Below are 27592 nucleotides of genomic sequence, written 5' to 3'. Positions count from 1 at the left end.
ATATAAATGCTTTTAATACTTACAAGTAATATGCTATTTTTTCGAAAATATTCGCATTCGCCGACCTCTATTATATATAAAACAACACTACCTGAGCGCCATTTCTATCAAAGTGCACTTTGGGCGTGCCAATAACAACGCTCTACTTAATTAGCTCGAATTCTCATTTGATGAGTTTTCGAGCAGCAGCAACCATTCTGTTTAACTGGTAGTAACTTTTTGTTATTGTTTATTAAAAGCAACCAAACAAAGTTTGGAAAACCATCAATCTGCAAAGCAAGAACTATCTCTATTTTTTGTCGCTGATCAAACATGCACAGGGAGTCATGCCATGTCTGATGTCTTTATGACTACTCTGAGTAAGTGTTCACGGGTTTTCATGGACCCAAGTCTCTCTTTTACACCGGTACTTCGACATCACCTTTTCCTAATGTTGTTTATAAGAAAGTGCAACCTCTGCCCCTAACCTTATAGACAAAACTAATACTACAGAAATTACTTGGCTAAATAAAACATTCCACACACGTTTTGACGATGTCATTGTTATTATTTGGTAATTTTTGCAGTCTTTGGAATATTTTATTGTACCAGTGCTCTGGAAATGTGCTAAGCTTCTTCCCATTAATACAGATGGAAATAAGGCGGTAATGTCTATGTAGAGACCTATTTCTTTATTATCAACGTGTTGCGAATGTTTAGAGCACATCATAAATTATTGTATCAATGAGTATCTATCTGATCCTAATGTTCCCTCGAATGCCCAACTTCGCCTCTGTTCAGGCTCATTGACGGTATCGTAACTTTCAAAATTCTCACGTTTTAGTGCCTACGCGCCTAACCTTAGGGGAGAGCTTAATGCTACATTCATTTGTTAGAGCAGATGATTCAATGTGGAGTGTAATAACAAACTTCTAATCAAACTGAGCAGAAATATTCATGAACCTAAAATACTTGACCCGATGCAAGAGAAGTGAAGTTCAAAAACTTAGTTCTTTGTGTTTAACCGCGCTCACTCATCTCGTGTCAATGTTACCTCAGGTGCACCGCGGGGCTCCCTCTTCGGTCCTTTGTTGTTTATTACTTAATAAAGTACGTTCTTGAAATAACTTGGTACGCCTTCAATATAATAAGACCTTGTGCCTATGATTGCGTTATTGGTTCTACAATAGTGTGTACCAATGCTCAAATTATGTTAAATGAAGGTTTCTCTTGTTTCTTTGAACACAGCAGAAAGTGGAAAATCTTACCTAATTTCAAGAAAACACTTTTAAAAACAATATTGAATAACAAGCAGCCCTTCATATTAAAATATTTTAGTTAAACACATGAACACGTGTGTTCTAAATTGTTTAAATAACTTGCAGTTTCATTTAAGCCTTATCTAATATGGCAAGTACACTTTTGAACACATAACAAAGAAGGCGTTGAGAAAAAAGGTTATCTTGAAAGCGGCGTATCCGCTGCCACTAGAGATTGTATATTTACGGCATGCAACTCATTCATGATGCCTCTGCTTGAGTACGCGTTGGTTGTCTCGTCACCACATTATTCCAAAGACATAGATAAGCTTCAGTCTGCTCAAAAAAGGCTATTATATTTGCATGTAATTACTTCGCCCGTTATTTTTCTCTGTTGTCACATGCTAATTAGATTATGCTCAAGCTTTTGCCCCACATGCATACTTCTCTGTTGGCGAAACACCTATATTACCTAACACCTAACCCACCCCACGAAATAATCGTCTTAGAAATGTCCCAATAAGATCTTCGCTTCAGTGTTTTACGTTTTCCTTCTTTGCGCATAGAATTAGGGTTTCGAATACCATCGAGGGTGTTTATATCATGATGTGTACAAAGACAAATTCGCTATGGTATTCCCTGATTATGTTCATCAATTAGCTAGATAATACAGCCATACCTTCTTTTATGCTGTTCCTCTGATCTCATACAGCCCATCCATTGTTTGCTTTTATTTTATTCCTAATGTTACGTTGATTTACTAGTTTCTTCTGTTAACCAGTAATTATGCATATACCTATTTTGCGATAGCGTGCTGTGCAAGATGCCGATATTTCTTAACAAAAATACAATTTTCGTTCATAGGGCACGATTTGCTATGGCATTCACGTTGTTTTGTGCACACCTCACTGGTAGGGAGAGAAGGCCATATTGCGCCCGCTGCCATTTAGGAGAGACACTAAAACGCATACTTTCCACCAGTACAACCTACAGAAAGGCGCCACAAACCTTGGCCTTTTTCCTGACAATGTATAACCCCATACTAATATCAGAGGAATATTGGAACTCTTAGTCTCATTTGTTATGCATTAAAGAAAGCAGTGTGGACCATAAACGATTTTCGCACAACACGAGACCAGACTCCACACATAAGTGTGCTGTTTTGCTAACGGCTATGCATTCGTCCTACAAAAATATTATCTTCGCTACTTCTACTCCTCTCCTGTTCCGTTCTTCTCCTACCACAGCGTGGATTAGCAAGTTAAAGTCCGCAACCTTAGGCTGACTTTTCTTCTTTTGTCTAGATAAATTTCTGTGATTTTCATCACCCAGGTGTCAGGTATCGAAAGTTGAGGAAGAGCTCTCGCTGTTCGTTTAAGCCGTTTGCGGCTTTGGGTGTTAATGCGACATTATTCAATGAAGCCGTCATGGCGAAAAACGGCTCGCGTGTTCTTGGCCAGAGTGCCGGAAGCTTCTCTCTTCTCCAAGGAACCTTCCATCTGCCACTCTTAAGCTGCATTCGGACGGTTGAGCATGCCAATAAATCGGCAAGAGCTCCAGAAGAAGCTCATTCCTTTATTATGGCCACACGTGAATGAGAACTTTCCTACAGTTCTCAAGCTACCCCACTTCCGAAGAAAAGGTGCCTCTGAGTGTTTTGTGGCTAACTAGCGGTGTCTTTATTGTGGTTGTTTCATTGGACCGGTGGGGAACCTTCGAAAAGTTTTCTAGGGGCACTGGAAATACTTCTCCGTCTTCTGGGTATGTGTAAGCGGGCGTGAGTTGGTCGCGGCCTCCGCTTCCGCTATGGCCTTCAACTCATCGCTCTGTAAGAAGCTTCATGCGGGAACTTCACACAAATCTGATTTCATAGATACTATCTACATCTCCCACAAAGGCGCACTCGGTATAAATAATGGTAATGACATACGGTAAGTGGCCACAATAAGACAAACTGCGGCTTTAACAAGTGTCAGACGCTGTGCAGTCGTCCCTTCACTTAGTTGAAGATTCAGGCATTATTTGAGTAGTCTTTCATAGTTGCCCACCTTCGAACAAGAAACGTCCCGAAGACAATAAAAAGTTGTCATATTAGAGGCCTGGCATGCAGTAACAATAAGATGCACAAATGCGGCCGTGGTTCAAGGGCACTACAACGTAAAAAGATTTTGTTCCACCTTCCTGACGGCAAATATGTGCGACTACTGACGCAAGCATCGAGCGGTAACCCGCGTCGTTATTTCAAAAGCTTAATCAAAGGCGCTACTCCTTTATAGAATGTAATTTTCTTTTGCTTTCAAAGCGAATAGCATTGCCTACATTGAGAAGTTTTTCTGATCTAATTGGTTGATAAAAAGTAAGTAGCACGCACAAATGGACAGAGAAATCGGGGCGAGCCTGCCACGTGAAGTAGATAACTTCATGAGGAGGAAGGTGCCGCCGTCCGCATTTGGTCCATTTCCCTTTACTTAGCTTACAGTGGGATGTCGAAAATCGTAGTGGCTTGCAAGGTAAGGTTAAAAATGCCGTTAAAACCGACCCTCAAGAAAGTAGAGTTGGTAGAGCGATATCGCATTCATGCCGAAAGGTCTGCATAAGCTTTTATCTCTTATAACATCTCTTATCTCTTACAACATCTCTTATAACATCTCTTATCTCTTATAACATCTCTTATACCCAAGAAAATTCATGCTCCCCAGCAACTCCGAGTAGCCAGTGCCACAGGGATCGGCGGGCAGCCATCTTTCATTGATTATGGAACAGGGCAGTCTTCAGTTATTAAGGCGAAGCTTTTTACATCTACTGATTCGTCCATGAGTGCCGCAAACGCACAGCAGGAAAGCCAACTTGCGCATCTGCGTAGAACGCTACAGTTTATATTCGCGGTACTGCGCCAACGTCGAGCAGCCAGCTGGTGAGCGCCTGTTAAGGACGTGGAGTACGAGCACAGCAACAGTAGCGTATGCCACGTTGAGCCTGCTAGGTATGACACCACCAGTGTGGCGAGTAACTGAGCTTCTCCGCTTACCGGAGACAGCAAGTGCACATGAAAAAGGGCCCCCCATCTTAGGATATGCAGAAAATAAAATCCCTTTCTCAAAGAAAAATGGTTGTACGCCATGCTAGCGAGACGAACGGTGTATATCTGCATTGCATTACGCGCGTCGCGCAATACATTCATTCCCTGCCGTCACCGTGAGTAGACCGCAGGTGCAGCACACGGCAGAAGTTGAGACTGCCGTACGCGAACGTAAGTAAGAGCGCGATGTGGCCCGTAAGGCCGATCCCGTGAATCGGCAACGGCATGCACAAGCCATGTGGGAGACGATTGTACAGTTTATATGCCTGCAGGTCTTGTGATCGTCAGCGTACACATCAGACTGAACACGTCTTTTTGTGACGCGGAAACGTTCTTGGCAGAAACGATGAAGACCTTAAAGCCAGAAATACGCCGATCCTCGTGTGCGGTGACTTTAACCTCGGTGTGACAAAAGAGCATGACAAACAGATCGAGAGTTTCATGCTACATTGCTTGTTGTTAAAGCGGAAGGTGCTAGGTCGACCCACGATCCAACATCGATCCTAAATTGATCTGACTTTTACAAGCAGGCTGTGTCAAGTTACGACCGCAGAGCCTCTGACCGTCTACAACAGTTACCACAAGGCAATGCTGTGCAAGTGTAGAGTTGTTCATGAAAGTGCGAGCGTGTGCGCGTAAGCAACACCTACATAATCCAAAATGAAGGCTATACAGCTTAACAAAATGTGCTTTCATTGAACTTCAGTGTTCAATAATTACCATCCTAAACAAGCAATCAAATCATATATGCATGCCATCGAGTTGCCCAACATTTCTACGGCTCTTTGAGTGGTCGTTGTCTTTTGACTTTGACTTTGATTTAGTTTTCATAGGGGGAAAGCTTCCCGTTCAGCCATCTTTCTTTAAGAGAGGGGCTTCGACCTTTTCAGAGTAGTTTTCTGTTATATTCAGTGTATGAATGTGTGTTTAAAGCGTACACATCGCATTGACGCGGTGAGTTTTTGTGATTTTGCGACGTTTCGTGACAGAGAGGTAGAGCGGGCCTAGCCCTAAAATGTTTTACCAATAGCAAGTTGTAAAACGACGCCTTTTTCGTGATTCGCGATGAAGGTGTCTAATAAAAAAATATTATTTTGCTTTCGTGTGGTCTAATCATGGATAAGCATTTTGCACATAACATAGATGGGCGCAGTGGGTGATGGCTCGAAAGTTGTTTGACCAATCGTGGAAGGCTGACTGGATGTTTGGAATAGAGATGTTTCGTATAGGTTTAGGTTATAGTGCCTTAAGGTACAGAAAAATTACGCTGAACTCACCTCACGATGTCTGTCAATAGTTATGCGATTAGCATTCTTGCAATGGCACCATGAATAGTTTTCTATAGTGACGTTTATTTATGTGTACTTGTCATTCTGAGACTTATGTTGCTTCTGCTAAATGCGACCTAGTAAGGCGTCGTCCCACGTTGCAATGATACACGCTTAACAACGTCGCCTAATGGCGCGGTGGCATAACCACAAGGAGCTGACGAATTTTAAATGATGACGATGGTGTAGTGGCGACTGCGTGAGAAAGACGACCGGATGACATTGGGATGATGATGAGTGTAGAACAAAAATGGTGGGTCTAAGACGCTATGACGACCGACAAGATCACGTTGGTATGAGCAGGCCAGTACAGCAACAAGAGCATGATATTGACGGTATGACAACCACGCAAACACGACAACAGCATGAAAATGTCACAGTTGCGCCGAAAGAGTCAAGCATCGATTGGGATAAGAAAAAAGCGCACTGCTGTATGAACTGAGGATAGCAGTTTTATTGGTCGCGTAAACTTGTAAACATAGGCATACTAACCAAATTTAGAAGCACAGAATCCCGCTCGCTCAAACAAATATGAACACATCTCACGCGATGATAGCAGAAACTCGCTATCATCGCTGCAGCAAAAGTGAGCGAATTAACCTTCGTGCTGTTTCTCCCATCAACGCGAACTAAACCGCAAAAACACAGCGCGTGGCGGACTCTGTCGGCGTTGCAGATGGCTCTCCAAACACAGCGGCCCGGGCGGGAACGCGCTTTCTCTCCGCTTCGCTTCCTTGCGTGCCCGAGATTGAGCCTTCGCTTCCTAGCATGCTTTAACTTGGACAAAAAGCATACGGCGCACGGCGACGATTTTATCGCCCTTGGACGTTATATGGAAGCTGACGGCGGCGCTCACGGCAACGCCGCTGATAGAAATGCGCTTGGAGTGTCCGTATAATTGCTATTGCAATAAGGCGACATAATCACAATGAGTGTAAGTCCCTAGTTCATTTCATTTGAGTCATTCTTTTCCTAATGAACCAAAGGGATTCATTCTTTGTCCAAATTGAAATCAACGTAATTGTGGAATTAGCGCATTATAGGCGTGAAAACGATGCAACATCCAATATCAAAAATATCGCTAAGGTTAACCTTGTCACAATACGGCCACAGAGATACACTGCCTCTCACTTGTGCACAAGCTCCACAATCTCTAGAGCTGACGTAAATAAAAATGTGCACTATGCTCTGGTCGCTTTATTCTAATGTCTAAAGATTACGTGTCAACTAGACCTACCTTTCCGTACGCTAAATTGACCGACTTTGCATTCGACATCGCGTTTCGGGTGGTGCATATACCGCAATAATACACATTCTATATACTAAGGCAATTAACATTTTTTGCCTTTTTCAGTGATTTTGAGATCCATCCATCCATCCATCCATCCATCCATCCATCCATCCATCCATCCATCCATCCGTCCGTCCGTCCGTCCGTCCGTCCGTCCGTCCGTCCGTCCGTCCGTCCGTCCGTCCGTCCGTCCGTCCGTCCGTCCGTCCGTCCGTCCGTCCATCCATCCATCCATCCATCCATCCATCCATCCATCCATCCATCCATCCATCCATCCATCCATCCATCCCATCCCATCCCATCCCATCCCATCCCATTCCATTCCATTCCATTCCATTCCATTCCATTCCATTCCATTCCATCCATCCATCCATCCATCCATCCATCCCATCCCATTCCATTCCATTCCATTCCATCCATCCATCCATCCATCCATCCATCCATCCATCCATCCATCTATCTGTCTATCTATCTATCTATCTATCTATCTATCTATCTATCTATCTATCTATCTATCTATCTATCTATCTATCTATCTATCTATCTATCTATCTATCTATCTATCTAGCCTCTTACAATGACCGAGTGGCCTAAGTTTTCCACCAGCTTCGGCCTGTAGGTATGACCATCTGCTCCAGATGACGTCGTGGTAGTTCCACAGTGAATATTCCACCTACTTTTTTAGACTCTCATCACGCCTTCGTCGAGAAGCCGACCCACTGGTCCACGTTGTCTAATATACTGAGCGACTAGGCATATGGTCATGGTGGTGAAGCCTTTTGGTCGTTCAATTGCCATTATTGCCGCTTTGTCATCCAACTGTCGTAATCACGCAATTCTGATACTATAGTCGTCATGCATTCTTCGACAAACCGCAGTTATGATGACGTCGTCGTCTTTCGCTCGTCGTCATTGCAGCTTTGTTATCCGATCTTCTTCATGCCGTGGTCGTCATACTTTTGTCGTCATGCTATTGTAGTCCCGCTGCCAATTTGTCATCGCTGTTCCATGAATATCGCCATTCTATCGTTGCCACGCAGCCTTCGTCGTTCCAACGACGTGAGTCCGCCGTCATTAAATGCTAATTTTCCTGTCGTCAATCAATCGTGACTATGCCACTATTGTCATGTCATCGTCATCAGGTAGTCGCTATCATGTTTCTGCTTTCAGACCGCCATCGCCAAGTCATCGTGGTCGCATTACTGCCGTCACTGAGCCTTCGTCATTGGGCTCTCGTCAGGCCGCGGTCGTCACGCCATTGTCGTCCTACAGGCTTTAGGATACAGTCGTCATCACTCTATTGCCGTCACCTTCATCGTCATTCCCTTGCATTCATACCAATGTCACACAATTATCGTCATTGTTCCGTCGTCATACAGTTGTCGTCATGCATATGCTGTCATACCTTCATCGTGATCCTGTTGCCGTCGTTCCATTGTCGCCAAAACTGAAAGTCGTCATGCCATCGCTTCCACGCAGTCGTTGTCACACCTCCGTCAACGCGCTTTCGTTGTCTCATCGTAATCACTTCACTAAAGTAACCGCAATGTAATCATGCCGTTGTCATTGCACCGTCATCGTTCCTTCGCCCTCAGACCTTCTTCATTCTCCCCTAACTTCTGTCATTCTTTAGTTATTATGCCGATGTTGTCATGCCGTCGTGACCACATAGCCGCTATCATGCATCCGTGATCAGACCATCATCGTCGTACGATTCTGGTCCCCGTCGTGATCACTCCAGCTTCATGATGGGACTTTTGCCATGAAGTCTTCGTCACGCCATTGTCCTCATACACTCGTCGTTCTCCAAATGTTCTCATACCAGTGCATTGCCATGGTATCAATCGACGACATTATTTCATCGCCATTCAATCGAATCATCCTGCCATCGCTAAATCGTGAATCAGATGCCGCTGTCAAGTGATCGCTGTCCTTTTGTTGTCATCTTATAATCGCTATCATCAAATTGTTTTCAAACGATTCTCGCCGTGCCTACGTGGTCTAGCTATTGTCATTCCAGCTTCGTCATGCAGTTGTCTTCTTACGTTCGTCTTCTCATCATATTCACCACATATTCGTCGTCCTTGCAATGTCCCCATCTTGTCGTCATCATGCTGTCGTCATTTTACCACCATCAACATCACAAAGTGTACAGCGATCGTGCTCGTGTCACCTTTGTCTTCCCATCGACGTCCTTCCTACTTCTACATTCTATAGTCACTGCGTCAGCGTCATACAATCATAATGATGCCATGCTCATGTTGGCCTCTGCAAGCGAGTGGTGAAGCGAAGTGAGGAGATAGTGGAGTATGTAACTAGCCGAAGCAGCAGGAGTCTCGGAATGATAACTATATATGTTAGGAAACGTGAATTCATGTATACGGCGTGTCGCCGCATTGCTAGATTGCTAATCAAATTACCATCGACAGTTATCGTTAGATGAGTGCTGCTGTAATTTTTGTATGGTCAAGATAGAGCCCGCAAAGTATGAAAGCTACCACGTTATGGGGCACCCACGCACCCGCAATACTTGTGCAGCAGTTAGAGTCGCTCAGTGGAAAAGCAACATATCTCAGGATCTTCGCTCAGGGCTACGTGGTTCCCTGATGTAGGAGCGCAGTATTCGCCAGTATCTCTTGGTTCATCGTGAAAAGAAACAACATGCCTCCTGCGCGTCTACGCTGCGCTCAGTTACCGATGAACATTTTGCGTTTGCCCTATAGCTGCTTCATGGCGCTGCCATACCGCGCGCGGGCGCAGTGACATGCAGATTCGTACGTAACGTATAGTATGTAAATAAATGTAATAAAGTGCATTTTATTCTACCTTTATAACTGATTTAATGCTTCTTAACTCGACAGTGCTCACTGTATATCACATACCTTTTTGCAGTGGACAGTTTCTTGTGACCCATTAATTTATTGAAGAGACTTACTGGTACAAGGGGACGCTGCTCTCATGACTTCAATTGGGCGGGAGTTATGCACGGAATACACGCAGTCGTGTGATGCATCATTTTTACTGATTTCTATGACGAGGCAGGCAAAGCCAGATGTTTTGTATTTCTTTCCTAATCTTGATTAATGCTCAACCAGATGTTGGCCGACGATTTTAACCGGTGATGTGGCTCGATAGAGACGGCGACATCGGAAATCTATGACTGGAAATAAACTACGGAATATTGTTTCAGCTTTTCGTAGGGCCTACAGAATGTGCCTGCTCTGAGCCGCATCAACAAGAAGTCATGTGCTTCACGAGGACACAGAAGCTAGCATCATACCATTATGTAACCAGAATCATGTGTTCTTTGAGTTTGTACATTACACTAACTCCTCGCGATCAAGCGCGTACATCAAGCGCGCTTTCGGTGTTGCTGCTGATGTATTCACTAGAAAGCATAGGAATATTAGCTACAACTTTTCCTAAAAAGAAAATGTCATGGAAGATAAACAACGTAGAAATATCATAAACGGTATATCATAGATATAAACGTAGAAAGATGCATTGAAAGAACCAGACCGGCTGGTTCTATTTATTGTATTTGTGCATTACAATGAAGGTTGAAAAAAAGCTGCGTAAAAGTAATTGATCACACTTCCGTAATTAGACACTTTCCGGAATCAATAATCAGTAACTGCAATAAATTACATTCATGATTGTATTGATTGTAATTGTAATCGGATAGTTTTGTTCTGCAATGTATTCAAGCGTCTAACGCCGTGTTTTTAAATCGCGCAGGTTAAACCGCTTCGCCGAAAAAAAAAAGAAAAACAGTCGATGTGCACCTTGCTAGAAATATTTTCACTTAGCCGTTCCTTGATTTTGAGTAGCCCTCCATATTAAATCTTCATAATTAAAGCAGTATTTTAGAAATTCGTTCGTTAGAATAAATGCACTGAAATCAAAAATACTTCCTGGCGCTTTCGCAACGTGATCAGGAACTGGTCTGGTTTGCTTCGGATGATCAATGCTTTTTTTTTAATGCTTCGTGCATGATAGGTCAGACTCCCTGAATACTGTAACGATTCACAGCCACATAACAATGCGTTGTGCCTAGAAGGATATACATTATTTTTAGGAGGGGCAGAAAAATCAGGGTCAGCTGGAGCGCTATAACGTAAAGCTAGTCCAAACATTTCTATTCCAATTGTGCAAACAGCTCTCAGCGATCGGTCAGTAACTTTTATTAACCACCGCCACTTCAAGTGTCTGTAGCTTTCCATCTGATATGACGCGTACACACTGGTTATGCGCGACTGAATCGAACAAAAGAAAAATATTTATTTCTGATTCGATGCCTTTTCACCATTAGACCTCGGCTATTGGACAAAAGTATTTGGGCGGCACCCACTTCACCTGCCTGTCACGCGGCGTCGCAAAACCGCCGAAGCTCACCGCGTCAAAGTGACGTGTACGCGTTAAAGATGCACTAATATGCCGAACAAAACTGATTTTTTTGTGAATAGCCCCAGGGCTGCCCCGTTCCGAAAGGAATAAAAGATGGCTCGTGCCGGTCGCTCGGGCATGGGCTACTAGCACCTGGCAGAAAGCGTGGGTTAATTTACATAAATAAACCTTTTGCGCGACATTAAAACATTGCGGAGCCCTCTCAACACATATACGTCATGCGTATACGACACGTCTCTACCAACTGTTCTTTGCATAGAATCAGTTTTAGCACCATTCTTAACCTTCCGTTGCATGCCACAGTGATTTTCTACAAGCCACCGCTTGCTAAGTAAGGGAAAGCGGACCAATCGCAGACGCCAGCACCACGTTTTTGATATGGTTATTGATATTTCAGTGCACTGCTCGGCCCCGTCGAATCCCTCACCACCTGAGCGTGGTCTTTGCTTCTTGTTAGCCAATTAGGTAATACAAGCCGCTCAGCGTAGGCAATGCTATTCGTTTTCAAAACAAACAAAAGTTACTTCCTACAAACGAGGAGAGCGTTTGATTGGTCTGTTTAGACAGCCCTTCGGGTCACCGCCTGATGCTTGCGTCGGCGGTGGCGCAAATTTGACTTCGGAAGATAGGAATAAAACATATTCGAATAGTTTTGCGTTATAGGGTCCCTGGTGTGCTCTAGCTTGCTCATATGCAGTATGGAAGAGGGAAGGCGGGGAATGTATAGGGATGAATAAAGTTGGGGAGAAAGGGAGACTTGAATGCGTCACTGGAGTCACGGCGCCCTACTAGGACCGCTCGTCTACACTATGATTTTGTTGCAAACAGTTTACACACAGAGATGTGTCACTGGACAGCTGCTAGGGCGCTCGATGAAATATTACGAAACAATTCATAAATATCGCCCTGCAAAATGCAGGACATTTGCAGCCGCGCATCTTCTAAGGTTTGTTCGGTTGATATTGAGGTAAGCATTAAATTTTCATTTGATACGCAGAAATTTTACTCCTTACCGATTCCTTTACCAAATCCGACGTGCGTCATGCGTCATCCACGAATGCGCAGTTTTTCATCAACAAAACAACTTGTTGACCAATACATTATACCGGCCAAAATAAGCATTTCCTCTGTCAAATATTGCAAATTGCACACACTATTTTTCAGCGTGGGCCAAGAGCGCTTTGGCAAATATAACTATGCAAACGTTGTCGTAAGATATCGCAGAAGAATTGGAACCTTCCTTTTCTGTTCTTCTCGATTCACATAAATGAGCGCACGTGCAAAATCGTTAGCTGTTGAACGACTTTAGTAACGTAACCTATAACGCAGTTCGTTCCGAATCGCCGCACAACTCGAGTCATAGCGCAATGTCTTCACTACCGTGATCGTTTTTACAACCATATACATCACTGAAACCCTTGCGTTCTAATTTTGACAAGCCCACGTCTCTGATATATAGTTAGAATTTTCGCATTTTGAGTCAAATATTAGAAGCGTTTGTGATCACTTTGCTGTAGACATTAACTTTCTCGAATCTATTGGAAACCTCTATGCAAGCAATAGCTACATGAGTACTTTATTTGTCAATTCCGCGCCATTTCTGTGAAGCCCTGAAATTCCGCATATAGGTCATCCTGTTTCTTTGTATCATTTGCGTTAACCAAGTGTCTAAAGGTATGTCTGACGAACGCGCGAACAATCCAGGGCGTCTCCTTTAAAGTACAGTAGAATTGCGGATCCACAAGCAGAACGCTATTAAGCAACCGTATTTTGCGAATCTCCGCGCTACCTTCTGAGTACAGTAGTTGAAATACTTACAAATCTGGGTGGAATGTGCTAGGTGGAAACCTACGTAAGCAAGCGGGAAAATATACGAGCCGTAGCACACTTCGATGGTATTCACCATGGGCATGACTGGCAGGTAGATATTCTAATTAAGTAACTATTAATAATTGACCCTATGTGTTAAACGTGTTCACGGAATAAAAGATAGAACCTAATCTACCTAAATATCGCAAGATTCGGGCCTTCGAAGCGCCAAAATCCTGAAAAATAAGGCGTCAACGACAGCAACCAGAGAGAGAGACAGAGGAAAGGGGAAAGGCAAGGACGTTAACCAGAGGGAAAGATCCTGTTTGCTAGCCTACGCTGGGGAGAGAGGGGCAAGGGAGGTAAAGTGGTAACCAAGTAGAGATAAAGAAGGAAAGGAGCGTAGACATATAAACACAGTCGGTCACTGTCGCCGTTACTGCTACCGCACAGCACAGCAGCACTTGCAGCACTCGAAATATCTGTTCTGGCTACAGCCTCTTGTCCAATTCTGTCATCCTCAAAATCCGCAAGAGTGCTCTCGTCGTCCTCTGCTACGATGGCTTGTGATGGCGGCATCTTAAAATAAGTTCCTCTTTGAGAGGTCTTCGGTCAAATTGCACTATCGCAATTGCCAGTGATCGTCTCCGTAATTTACATGGAGGACAGCCACAAAGAAGGTGTTCAAGAGTCTCCTCATTATCACAGTCCGCACACGAGGTGTCGTCGGCCCATCTAATTCGGTAAGCAAAAGACTTGGTGAAAGCCACCCCTAGTCATATTCCAAAAAGCAGGGTTGGTTCGCGACGGCAGAGTCCAACTGGAACGCAGAAGCGTAGAGAGGAGTCAAGATAGTGGAGTCAGTTGTTTTGAAAACTTCCTGCGTTCCACAAGGAGAACGTGATGTCACGGCTGAGCATTCGAAGTTTTCTCGCGGCGTCTGTCCTTGATAACAGTATCGGCTCCTCTTCGTCAATTTGAAGAGCCGACCGAGCAGCGTTATCGGCGTGTTCGTTCCCTATGACTGCGCAGTGACTTGCAAGCCACTGAAATGTCACGTGGTGTCCTTTCTCTGTCAAAGTATGGATTAGTTCTCTAATCTCCAATCCCAGTTGTTGGGCTGATAGCAAAGAGTACAGTGCTGCCTTCGAGTCACTGAATATCGACCATCTTCGAGGTTGTTATTGGCTGACGAGACGAAGTGCCGCACGAAGAGCTGCAAGTTCCGCAGCCATCGATGTCGTTGGGTGACATATCTTGAAACTGATGGTGGTGGCTTTCGCTGGGAAGACCACGAATCCAGAGGAATACTGGAGAGTTGCCGATCCATCAGTATAAATATGTACGTGTTCGGCGTACCTCTTGTGCAAAAGGAGCAGAGTTAGTTGTTTAAGAGCAGGTGATGACAGCTCAGATTTTTTCCTGATTCCTGGTACTGTGCGCTGCACTGCGGGTCTAGCCAAACACCATGGAGGAGTCGGTGGCTTCGTTGCGGGGGTGAAGCCTGATGTAAGCCAGGTGTAGTACGTGTACAATACGTAGTACAGGAGTAGTACGTATTGTAGGTAGTAAAATACGTAGTACAAAATGATTCCTGCGGCCTATCTGACGGTAGTGTTGCCAGATGGTGGGAACGGGCACGGACAACGTGCCTAATGTGCAATCTCAACACTTCCACCGCAATGTGTGTTTGTATAGGTTGTTCCTGGGCAATCGCAATAGTCTCTGCTGTCGATGTGCATTTTGGCAAACCAAGACGCACCCTGAGAGCCCGAGCTTGAATAGCCTCTGGAGCACGAAGATTTGTCTGGCAGGTGTTGGTCAGTACGGGCAAACTGTATCTCAAGAAGCCCAGAAAAAGAGCCCTGCACAATTCCAACACCCTCCCCGCATTGCATGCACTGACATTTCCCAAGTGTTTCCTCCCAGAAACTTGAAAAGTTGGGAGATTGCTGCCAGACGCTGTTTGAAGTAGGTCACGTGCGGGCTCCATGAGAAATCTCTATCAATGATTATGTCAAGAAATTTGTGAGTCTTCTCATAAGAAATTATTTGGCCATTTAGTGAGATGGCGTAGGGTGTCATTGGTTTGCGAGCGAACGCCATTAGTGCACATTTGTCTGGCGAGATTTCAGGACCTTGGCTGCGGAGGTATATAAATGTTAGAGTAGCAGCTTTTTGAAGTCTTGCGCGTATCTAAGGACGTGTCACACCTGAGCTCCATATACATATGTCGTCGGCGAACATTGATATCTTGATCACTGCTGGCAGATGATCAACGAGACCAAGGAGGGTGAGGTTCATTAGGGTAGGGCTTAGTACACCACCTTGAGGATCACCTCGGTACGTGTAGTGTCGTGCGGTTTTACCATCACCGGTAGAGACAAAGAATGGTCTCATAAAGAGGTAATGAGAAATTCATTGGAACCAGGTTGAGACAGTATAGTAAATATCGCAACTAAAACAATAATTCCAACAGCTGAGTGGTGACTTCGATGTATATGACCAAGAAAATGTTTATCTGAGAGATATAGGTATGACGGTACTGTGCTACAGAGTTCGGTACAGTTAGGTCATGAAAAAGGCATGCTTTGCACTTTGAGCAGTTAGCACGTCAAGCTTCACTTGATGAGCGACGTCGCGCTACTTCCCGAAAAATTCCGGAAATATACTCCGCGGGTAGTTTCACATAATTTAACAGTTTAAAATTTACTACTATGTTTCGTAAGCTGCAGACCACGCGCATTGTCAAACATTTATTTAAATTTTTGAAATTGATTTTTTGTAGGTTACAATTTTTGATGTCAATTCTCATGGTTCCCATCAGAGGTGCGTAATTAGGGGCCCATCTATTCGAGCCAACGTACATATCACCCATGCATTTATTCGGTACGGTTTCTGTGCCACTGAGCAGCTTGCAATGCCCCAGCTAGATATTGCTAAAGCTTTTGATCGTGTCAGTCATTCTTATTTTCTCTTTTGCAACACACTAGTGTTCGCTCCGTTGAGCCTAAACGTTTTAGGCTTTTCTAGACTCCTTCTTCTACACGCGTAGTTAATAAAGGTCGTCTCTCCTAACCCGTTTCTATTTGCTCTTCGGTAAACCAAGGGTTTCCGTTTTCCCCACTGCTCTTCGCCATTTGCATGGAACTGCTAAACCTAAGCTTAATCTAGTCGAGTTGCATTCATGGTTTCAGCATATTGCCCAATGATGCAAAGGTGTCAACTTATTTAGGTGATCTAGCATACTTCTGCTGGGCTAAGCCAAGTATTGAAAATATTATATTGGCAATAGAGAAATTTGGTAGCGTATAAGGATCATCAATGAACTCAGCGAAAAATGTTCGCTTATTGTTTGGCTATAGCGCTATAAGCCAGAATAGTTTGCAGGGATTAAGTGGACGGACGTCCGCCAAACTATCTTGGCGTGCTCTTCGATGCACATAAATTAATCGCGCACTATTGGGAGGAACGGTTTTTGTCCCTGCAATGATCTGATCAGACGTTCATTCCACAAGGAATTTCTATTTTCTGAAGAGCTGCAATAACATTTCAGCAACAAACATTTACTACGCACTGAAGGTATTCAATGTGCAAGGCTCTGCATGCAACGCTTTCACCGAATTTTCACAAGCTTCGTATGGCCTTGACTTTTGAGCCCATGAGGGAAGACAATACTTTTACGCTATTTAGTGTGGGTGGGATGGGCCTAGTGCATTTTTACGTGCCTCTAGTTTCTTTTTTTGCGACATTTCGCGTCCTTTCATCATCATGATCATCATCGTCATCATCATCAGCCTGGTTAGGCCCGCAGCAGGGCAAAGCCTCTCCCATATTTCTCCAACAAGCACGGTCATGTACTAATTGTGGCCATGTCGTCCCTGCAAACTTCCTAATCTCATCCGCCCACCTAACTTTCTGCCGCCCCCTGCTACGCTTGCCTTCCCTTGGAATTCAGTCTGTATCCCTTAATGACCATCGGTTTTCTTCCTTCCTCATTAAATTTCCTGCCCATGCCCATTTTTTTCTTTATTTCAACTAAGATGTCATTAACTCGCGTTTGTTCCGTTACCCAATCTGCTCTTTCCTTATCCCTTAACGTTACACCCATAATTCTTCTTTCCATAGCTCGTTGCGTCGTCCTCAATTTAAGTAGGACCCTTTTCGTAAGCCTCCAGGTTTCTGCCCCATAGGTGAGTACTGGTAAGACACAGCTAATATACACTTTTCTCTTAAGGGATCATGGCAACCTGCTGTTGATGATCTGAGATTGCCTGACAAACACACCCCAGCCCATTCTTATTCTTCTGATTATTTCCGTCTCATGATCCGGATCCACCGCCACTACCTGCCCTAAGTAGATGTATTCCCTTACCACTTCCAGTTCCTCGCTACCTATTGTAAATTGCTGTTCTCTTTCGAGACTGTTAAAAATTACTTTAGTTTTCTGCAGATTAATTTTTAGACCCACTCTTCTGCTTTGCCTCTCCAGGTTAGTCAGCATGCATTGCAATTGGTCCCCTGAGTTACTAAGCAAGGCAATATCATCAGCGAATCGCAAGTTACTAAGCTATTCCCCGTTAACTTTAATGCCCAATTCTTCCCAATTCAGGTATCTGAATACCTCCTGGAAACCCGCTGTGAATAGTATTGGAGCGATCCTGTGTCCCTGCCTGACGCCTTTCGTTATTGGGATTTTCTTGCTTTCTTTATGGAGGACTGCGGTGGCTGTGCAGCCGCTATAGGTATCTTTCAGTATTTTTACATAGGCTCGTCTACACCCTGATTCCGTAATGCCTCCATGACTGCTGAGGTTTCGACAGAATCAAATGCTTTCTCGTAATAAATGAAAGTTATATATAAGGGTTGGTTATATTCCACACATTTCTCTATCACCTGATTGATAGTGTGAATATGGTCTATTGTTGAGTAGCCTTTACGGAATCCTGCCTTGTCCTTTGCTTGACAGAAGTCTAAGGTGTTCATGATTCTATTTGCGATTACCTTAGTAAATACTTTGTAGGCAACGGACAGTAAGCTGATCGGTCTATATTTTTCAAGTCTTTGCCGTCCCCTTTCTTATCGATTGAGATTATGTTAGAGTTCTTCCAAGATTCCGGTACGCTCGAGGTCATGAGGCATTGCGTATACAGGGTGGCCAGTTTCTCTTGAACAATCATGCCTACCATCCTTCAATAATTCTGCTGTTACGCCATCCTCCACAGCTGTCTTCTCCCTTTGCATAGCTCCCAAGGCTTTCTTTACTTCTTCCGGCGTTACCTGTGGGATTTCCAATTCCTCTAGACTATTCTCTCTTCTATTTTCTTCGCGTCCTATATTTCTGTCATTCATGCAAGTCATATTTGTCAGTGCCTTACGATGTTTTTAGTTGTTTCTTCAAGTTTATTCTTAGCCTTTATACTTGCAAGAGGTATATTTGGCGGCTCCTTTCAAGGGAGCTCTTTCTTCTGGTGAATACTTGGACTCCGTGTAGCGTAAAACATTAAACGAAGATTTGCTGCCCCTAATATTGCCATCTTCACTTTGCCGATCGCTGCACATTAAATGGCCCGGCCATGGTGTACTAAAGTCTGTTGGTAAAATGTGTATATCCGTTTGCTGCAAAAGATTCCTTTATAAAGCTTAACGTGGACATATCGCCGGCAGGAATATAGCTAGCGAAAAAGGGTATCTTTTTTTTTGTTTAAATGTCGCCTTTGTGATGTGCCAGAGAGAGTTGAACATTGTTTTATTAGATGTAAAAACGTGATACCACTTTGGGGTGTCCTACAAGGGACACTAAAGAAATAATTTGGTATCAACCCTCCTACTGTGCGATACCTGCGACCGACCTATGATGATATTGTTCCGTTGAACATGTCCTTTCTTTTTCATGGTGGCATGCAAAATTTCAGGAAAGCGCGACTGATAGACCGCAACGCGGAACGCAGTCTACCTACAAGGGTTAATTTCATCCAGATGACTCTGCACCTAAATCATGTTAATGATGAATGTGATATGCAACAGGACTGGTGCCCCAGTTTGGCGAAGAACTTATCCTTAACATGCTACGCAAGTGGAGCCAGCGTCTCCACTTACAGTATGAACAGTTCGTCGTGTGTGTGTGTGATTCTCATTGTGCCCGGCGCTCTTTACCTATGCACAAGTGGGGAATGTTTTTTTTAAGTTACATGTCACTGTAATAAATATTATGATTAAAAAGGAAAGCTCCGCGCTGGCTAAGCGGTTCCGGGTACGACGTTGCGAAACCGGGATGGATTTCTTGTCGCACTAGAAAATGTACTTTTAAAACGCCCTTCTTCTATGCTTGTTATTGCAGCACTTTCTGTGGCGCGGCGAAGCCACTCTCGCTACTTAGCTGTGATGACGGCAAATGAATGCAGCTGGACGTCTTAACTGCCGCTCTACATCCAGATATATTGTACCGTCGCTTCGTGTGTACGAGTACAGTACGTTTGTTGTGTTGTTTGTACACCTGGTTTGTTCCGTTGTTTTTTATATCTTGCTTTGTAAAACATCTAATGATGGCACAATAAACTTACGAAACGCGTGGTCTATGGTCCGATGCGTGTGGCTGTCCCGCAGCCGTCAACACGTAGTGCTTGCTGCCATCTTGCCTTGTCATATCTACGCCAAGCGGTGAAAAATATTTTTACCACGCGAGGAAGACTGCCGCAGGCAAAGAAAATGCTAGTGAAAAAAATTGTGGATGGGTATTCAACCCAGGTACCCAGAGCAGCAATTGGAGATTTCACCGCAGCGCTGAAAAAACTGCCGACTTTTGCTCATTTCTCTTCACATTATTATGGGATCTTTTTTGACGATTTCCGTTTTTCTCAAAACCAAGCATTCTCCGCTCCTTGTGTGTTATCCTTTAATACTTTATCTGTAATGTTTTGAACGCAAGCAGCCACCGCATGTTAGAAAAGTGAGCCCTCAGCTTCGTTGGCACTGATTACAATTGAAACCAGCTGCCGCATGTAAACGCTCCATTACGTTTGCAGAGAATTCCATTTGCGCATCACTCACGACTTCAATAAAGACGAAACAGCATCAAAATAGACATGGCTACATGTGCACGTCTCATCAGACACCGTAACAGGCGGCACCAATTTTGAGGTTTTATTAGTGCTCTGCAATTGCACATTGGTGCGCGTTAAGAAAAATTCAACAGACGCTGGTGCTTGGTGTGCACTAATTATATATTTAGCTGAGCCCGCTAAATCATTCGGAGGCCTGATTCCGCTGAGTACACTGCTCGAGCACCGTCGACGTGCTCTGCGTGTCCTCGTCATCTTTTTCTGACTGGACTATTGTGGCGCGTAGTAGTGCGCTACAGGGTCCTACTTCTAAAGAGAAAGCTGCGAGCTGGACGAATGGCGAAGCGCAGATGGCGGCGGTGCGAAACGCACGCGGCCGGTAGGACTGGCCTCGTCGGGAGGCAGTGTGACAGCAGAAATGGCTAAAGCATCATAGTCCAAGTAGCCAGGCTTCAGACGGTGGACAGAGACAGTTTCTCCTTGGCCGTTGATGAGCAACAGAAAGTGTTTAGGCGCATGCTTGAGCACTTTGAACAGACCATCATACGGGGGCCGTAAGGGAGTCCACGCAGCATCGTGGCGCGCAAACACGTATGTGCAGTTCTCATGGCCCAGGGTTGATGTATACACGTCGGGAAGAACGTTGTTGGAAAGAGGGGGAACAATAGTACGCATAGTGCTGCGCATACGGCAGGCGTAGTCGCAAACGTCAGCAGGTATGGTGGCCGAATCGTCGAAGAATTCACCAGGGACTCGTAGCGTGATGCTTGACGTAAGCTCGGTGGCGCTACTGGAAGTCATTTCGAAAAGCGGTGCAGATGCCAAGTATAACGAAAAGAAGGCGCTCCATTCAGGATAAAGGAAAAGTGGATATCGAGTGGTAAGATATAGTCTTGATGTTGTCGACGCCGAGTAGCCCAGATAGATTGTCGAGCAATGTTCAGTTGAACTGGAGATCACGGTTAGTCGTAATGATAGAAGGACACCCGTTGCGGCTAAGTGTGAGGAGTGCTACAGTAATCGACTCCGCCGTTATGCCCAGGAGGGACATCCCCTCAGGTCATTTGGTGAACCTGTCGATGCAAATCAACGTGTAGTAATATTCCTGCAGGAACGAAGGGGGTCAACGATATCGGCGTGCAGATGTCTGAAGCGGGCGTTCGCTGACGGGAGTGTGCCAAGTGAAGCCGCAGCGTGGCGACGCATTTAAGATTGTTGGCAGGTGAGGCAAGCGCGTGACCTGTGACAAATGTCTACGTTCGTCTGCACATAATGAGAAATGACCAGTTGCTGCGTTGCACGATTGCCAACATGAGTAAGATAATGTATATAAAGAATCAAAGTCGTATGGGCGAGTCACGTCAGGACGAGGACATCCGGTTGACGTATCACAAAACTAGGCACGCCGCAGTGAGGAAGCAACATATCTTCAAACACCAGAGAAGCTCGTGCGAAGCAGCTGGAGCTCGGCGTAGACAGTCTGGGCGGTAGCCATGGCGGTGAAGTTGGTGACAGTTCGGCCGTGGTCTGTTGCATGGACAACGGCAAGTGCGTGGGCAACGGCATTCGATTTTCTGCTGACATGACGAATATCACTGGTGTATTCGGAAATGTAGGCGAGCTTTCTTTTTTCGCGGCCCGCGTAGGAGATGCTGCTTGACTCTAGGCGGAAGTCAGTGGTTCATGGTCGATAAGGGCATGGAAGGAGTGTTCCTCGAGGAATTGTTGAAAGTGCTTCACAGCCAAATAGATGGTGAGCAGCTCTCGGCCAATTGTGCTGTAGCTACGCTCTGGGGGGCACAAGCTTTTTTGAAGAGAATGCGATGGGCTGCCAAGCACCAGCCCCAAACTGCTGCAAGACTGTACCAACAGTGGTGTCCCATACTTGTACCATGACAGATATTGGGGGGTCGCATTTGGGGTGAAGAAGGAGCGTGGCGCTAGCTATGGCTCTTTTTATGCCTCTAAACACGCGGGCTGTAGTTTTTTTTCCAGGCCATGAAACTATTCGGTATCTTGATGACCGATGGAAGGTCTTGAATAGGCTGCAGTACATTGGCACAATGAGGAATCAAGCGTTGGTAATAATTGGCGAGGCCAGATATTCGCAGAGTTGCCCGGTGGTTGATGGCTGAGGAAACTCACGGATGGCTGTAAGGCGGGTCGGGAGTGGACGAATGCCATGGGCGTTGACGAATGCCATGGACGAATGCCATGCGGAAATCCAACACCTTAACGTCGCGAACTCGCTCTTCAGACCGTTAGCGACAAGCCCAATCTCGCTTAGTCTAGTGAGAACTTCACAGAGATGAAGCTTGCGAACTTAGGCGGGGGTGCTGCAGACTTGGATTTTGTCGAAATTACCAAAGCACTGCGTCAAGCTGCGTAATACCTGGTTAACAAAACGCTGAAAGGCCTGGGTCTTCTTACGGCGGCCAAAAGACATGCGCAGATATTCTAATAGGCCGAAGGGTGTTATAATGACGGTCCTGGGAATATGTGAAGGTTCCACAGGAATATGCTGTTGGGATTTCACGTGGTCGACCTTGCCAAAAATCGTGCAGCCGTTCAGTGCAGATGTAAAATCGTGAATGTGAGGTATCGGGTACCGGTCATGGACAGAGACCTTGTTGAGAGCACGGTAATCACGGCAAGGGCGCCACTCACCGGTCTTCTTGGGCACCATATGGAGTTGCCAGGCCCAGGGACTGGAGGAGGGGGGAACGAAGCCAAGGTCAAGCATATGTTCAAACTTTTTGGCAACAGGTAGATGATCCAACGCAAGGCGACGAGCCCAAGCAAACAAGGGAGGGCCAGTCATGACGATATATGTCAACCTGCGAGCGATGAAGGACTAAATAAGGGGGTCGGAAGACGTCCCATATTTAGTTAACTCGGCAAGGACGGCTGACCAAGCGTCGGGAACGGCCATGTGCACCTGGAGAAGCGGGAGTAGTGGAGCGCGACAGGAAGTGCCTTGCATGGGTAAACTCGTCTCGGAGTGCAAGATGCTGCTGAGCCGCACGTCGGCAACGAGTTTGTAGTTTCAAAGAAAGTCGGCTCCTATGATGGGCTGGTGCACGGCCGCGATGACAAAGATCCATCAAAAGGTACGTCTGAGGCCGATGTCAAGCGTCACCGACTTTTGCGCGTAGGTCCGGATGGTCGATCAGTTTATCGCAGTGAGAGGAGGCGAGTCGGGAGGATGGTGGCACTCAGCCAACGTAGGAGGAAGCACACGAATCTATGCTCCAGTGTCGACGAAATAGCGGAATTTTAGGACACGGACATTTACGTGGAAAAAGCGAGTGAATCAGTTGCCAAGAACAGTGGTGGCCCCCAGTGTTCGGCCCAACCGTTCCCCACGTGGGAGCAGGGCTGGCGGTGCCGGTTTGCACGAGAGCCGTAGCGACAGTGGTTCCAGCAAAGCGCAACGGAAGGAGCAGAACGGCGACCTGAGTGACCAGGACTGGAACGGCGATGTCTTGACGAAGAAGGCGACCGCAGTACTGGGATGGCAGTTACCTCAGCTGTCAGTCGCGTTACTTGCCGTGTAAGTAACTCGTTAACTTCGAGAAGACTTGCGTAGATGTCGCCAGCGGCTGAGCCCTGGGACGATTGGTCACGAGGGTGATGAACTGGGGGCACGAAGGGAATTAGGATGTCCATTATCTTGTCGCCAACTGATCAGCCAGGGATTCCAATTTCGAAGACGAAGACGCGGTCAGGGTCATTCTCTAATGCGGTGGAACGCGCTGCAGGAAACGTTCCCGGAGAAGTGCGCTGTCCGTTGAAGGAGCCAGGTCTCCAACCAAGGATTGCATGTGGTGCTATAAGTCCGTAGGTTTGTGGTGATCGAGCCCCTCCAATGTAAGAAGTGGCTGTAATCTATGCCGCTAAGTTTGAGTGGTGCGCTGGATGAGCAGTGCCATAATTGGTGATAGGGGCGGTCGACGGGTGGGGAGCCTGAAACATCGCGAACAATGGCAGCAGTAGTAGGTGAAAGTGCTCCGACGACCTGATCGAACATGGTTCACTGCGAACTGGGGTGTGGCAACGGAACAAGGATTCGATGGTAAGGAACCCGAGTTCCGAGCCTGACGACCAGAACTCCGGCAGCTTCAGTGCAGAGACCTCGGTATCGCGGGGTAGAGGCATGGACGGCAGTACTTGGTCGGGAGAATGCGACGCCATTACTGACTAGAAGAAGGCGGGCTGTAAAGACAGCGGGGTCCGAGCTCCTGGTGGTGCTAGGCCCAGCGAAGCTGCTGGGGCAACCGGAGCTGAGAGCAATGAGGCGCATTCCGGAGTCACCCAATTTGTGATTGAAGAAAAATCAGATAGACGCTGGTGCTTGGTGCGCGCAAGTTGCGTTTTTGCCGAGCCAACTCAATCATATTGAAGCCTGATTCTGCCTATTGCACTGTTCGCACACCGTCAGCCTGCTGGGCGTGTCCTCTTCGTCTTTTTCTGACCGGACCATTGTGTCATGTAGTAGTGCGCTATACTGGTATGGTTAAAGCAGTGTCACGAACAAGTGTCCTGAAAGAAATGCCTTCAACGACAAGGCAAACGGTACGATAAGGTTAAATCGCGGCTGTTCGGGAACGAAAAGTGAAGGAGACTTCGAATGGGGTCAGCTGACCTATGCGGTTAAGGTAACAGTGGCGCTTCTCTAGTTACTTATGTTAGCTACTGATTTTGTTATTTTCTCAGTGATTTCGCTATTTTCTGGCTGAACACATGTTGCCCGTCTCTGTGCTTTTCAGGATTTCTCACTGCACATGTGGGGTCAAGCGCCCCCTACATCGCGGTGATGGATGTACTGCACCACGGGGACCCTCACGGTGCCCAATCACTCGCGGACATCAGCTCGAGGAAGCCACGAAATACATCGAGTGATAGCGAGCAAACAGTGCTGTACTCCGCTTAAGGAGACCAGTCCTCGGAAGGCAGCTTTAACCTTGTCCAGTACCGAAAACCCAAATGAAGAATTCTCAACTCATCTTTGGCGTCGAGCTCGAACACCATGAAAACTGCACCTCAACGATGGCCTCACTCCATCCTGTTTGTGCCACAGAACGCTACTGACAACCTACGCGTCCTAAACAGGCAAGCACTCTCCGTGTATCTAGAAAACACTGTGCCGAACGAGATCAAGGATGTCAGGATATCCACTAGGCGAAGCATCCTGGCAATCGATGTAACGAACTCAAGCGCGCTGAACATACTACAACATGTCATACAGCTGAGTAACATCAAGGTCCGCTCCATCATGCCAGCGAATGGTGCCACAATAACAGCAGTCATCTATGACATTGATAATGAAATACCTAAGGCAGACCTCCCAGTTCTCATAAATCCAGCATGTGAACACAACGTCATTGTGCATATTGGTCACCTCGGTAACACACGTTTGTGAGGGTAACGTTCAAAGGTGACTACCTTCCATCTTACGTGACGGTTGGCCAATTTCGCCGCCAGGTTCGACCATTTATTCCAAGACCAATGCAATGCTTCAATTCTCATAGATGACTGGCCATGTGAAAGGTGCTTGCAGAAATTCTGCCGTGTGCCCTCGATGCGCCGAACCCCTCTCTGAAGACAACTGCAGCGTAACGACTTTGAAGTGTCCTAACTGTCAGGGTGATCACTGTGCCTCTTCCAAAGACTGTCCCCAGATCAAGAATGAGATCACCATTCTTACACAAACGGTGAGAGAGCACTACACACAAAGAGGCCGCGGTGAAAGTGTGGCGAAGGCGACGTCACCGTCGAAGGACTTCACGACGAATAATATCAACTTTTCAAGAAAAGTCCACTCGTCATGCAGCACCATCAGCGGAAGTCTCCAGCCCGGAACGGAAAACTGCCCATGTGGGAAGGGAAAAAACTGCCACATCTCTCTCGACAAAGGAATGGCCGCCACTACCATGTACACCACCGCCAGAAGAGCCACAGAAGAAGCCGCCTCCAGTACAGCAAAGTGCTGTTATCGAGGAGTCGCGGAGCATAGATGAGCAAGTGATAGCCCTTATTAGACCTTTAATCAATCCCATTCGCGTGTTGCTAAACAAGATGCATACACCGTCTGCCAGAAGTGCACTTCAAGTACTGGACGCTCTGAGTTCGGTGCTGGCAACCCTTGAGTAGACCATGGCTCCTCAGCCACTGTATTTCAAGGATGAGGACCGGCAAGTAGCTATTTCTCAGTGGATTTTTCAGAGCGCGCATTTCGGATTTCCGACGCTTCGCGTATGCCAATATGTTTCCGATTATCGTCATTTGCGTGCCGAACTTATCGAACTCGATCAGGCTTTCTAGATATGAATCGTATATGTAGCCAACAGCTGGTGAAAACAGTAATGTTTTGGTGTTTATCCCCCGTGGCCTCACTTACATTCATGAGCCTGTGCCAGCTGACTACGATGATTTATATGCCTAACAATAAGGAAAAAGAAATCTATCGTTACTTTTGTGGGCGCCTACCTATCTCGGTCAATTCTGTTTGTTCACAAAAGGCTACGGGACATCCTATCCTCAACTCCCGATCCCTGGATCATCACTGGAGATTTCAAGGCCCATCATACACTCTGGGGAAATTCGAAGGTCAACGCGAGGGGCAGAGCTCTGTTATCTTTTGCCTCCAGTAATGAACTTTGGCTGCTGAATGATGGAAGCCCTATATTTCTACGTTGCTCCACAAACAGCAGTTGTCTTGACTTGCCTTTTGTCTCACGAAGCCTTGTCAGACGTGCTGGGTGGTTGCGGACATAGGGAAGTGCGGAAGGGATCAAATCCCCAGGTACGTCAAGATCAGAGGATTGTGCCCTTCCAAAATACGAGATACAATCCAAAGAGGGGACTGGTATAAATTTCGTTCTGTGATTGAAGAACACTGCGACGCCAATCCGTCTTTCGACATGGAAGAGGCGAGCAAGAGCGCCGTGCAAGACCCTATGCGCCCTATCACCCTCTCACATGCTCTTGAAAACTCAAGGAATTTGATGTGGAAATAGAACGACTTCGAGCAATCCGACGACGTGCTGAGCGAAGATAGCCAAGTGGGAAGGCAGTGGAATATTTACGGACCGCCAGACGCACGCAGAAGAAGATCCAGCGCCGCTTACACGAGCTCGAATTGCAACGTTGGACTGCATTCTGTGAGTCGCTATATCCACGCGAGCCTTTATCGCAACTATGGAGAAATGTGTGCGGTCTCCGCATAACCACCATACAGCGGTTCCCATTCAAAGTTCTTGCCCTCTCTCAAAGGAGACCGGAGATTGATGTGGCAGAGCATTTCTGCGCCAGACTATCCGGTCAACTTACAGCTCCCAACTTTCCAACACCTTGGAGTAGTTTAGTTGTCCGCCACC

At 46.0% G+C, this 27592-nt stretch overlaps 1 long non-coding RNA gene across 1 annotated transcript in view; it reads left to right on the top strand.

Moving 5' to 3' along the window:
• Window positions 1-25049, top strand: part of LOC142569055 (uncharacterized) — a 61544-nt gene extending 36495 nt beyond the window's left edge. The window contains exon 3 of the long non-coding RNA XR_012825628.1: window positions 24983-25049. This is a non-coding gene — a long non-coding RNA (uncharacterized LOC142569055). The remainder of the gene's footprint in view (window positions 1-24982) is intronic.
• The last annotated feature ends 2543 nt before the right edge of the window (window positions 25050-27592 follow it).

The sequence above is a fragment of the Dermacentor variabilis genome, unplaced genomic scaffold, assembly GCF_050947875.1.
Source record: "Dermacentor variabilis isolate Ectoservices unplaced genomic scaffold, ASM5094787v1 scaffold_43, whole genome shotgun sequence".
Taxonomy (NCBI): domain Eukaryota; kingdom Metazoa; phylum Arthropoda; class Arachnida; order Ixodida; family Ixodidae; genus Dermacentor; species Dermacentor variabilis.
The sequence above is the reverse complement of the archived record's forward strand: the minus strand, read 5'-3'. Positions and strand labels throughout refer to the sequence as shown.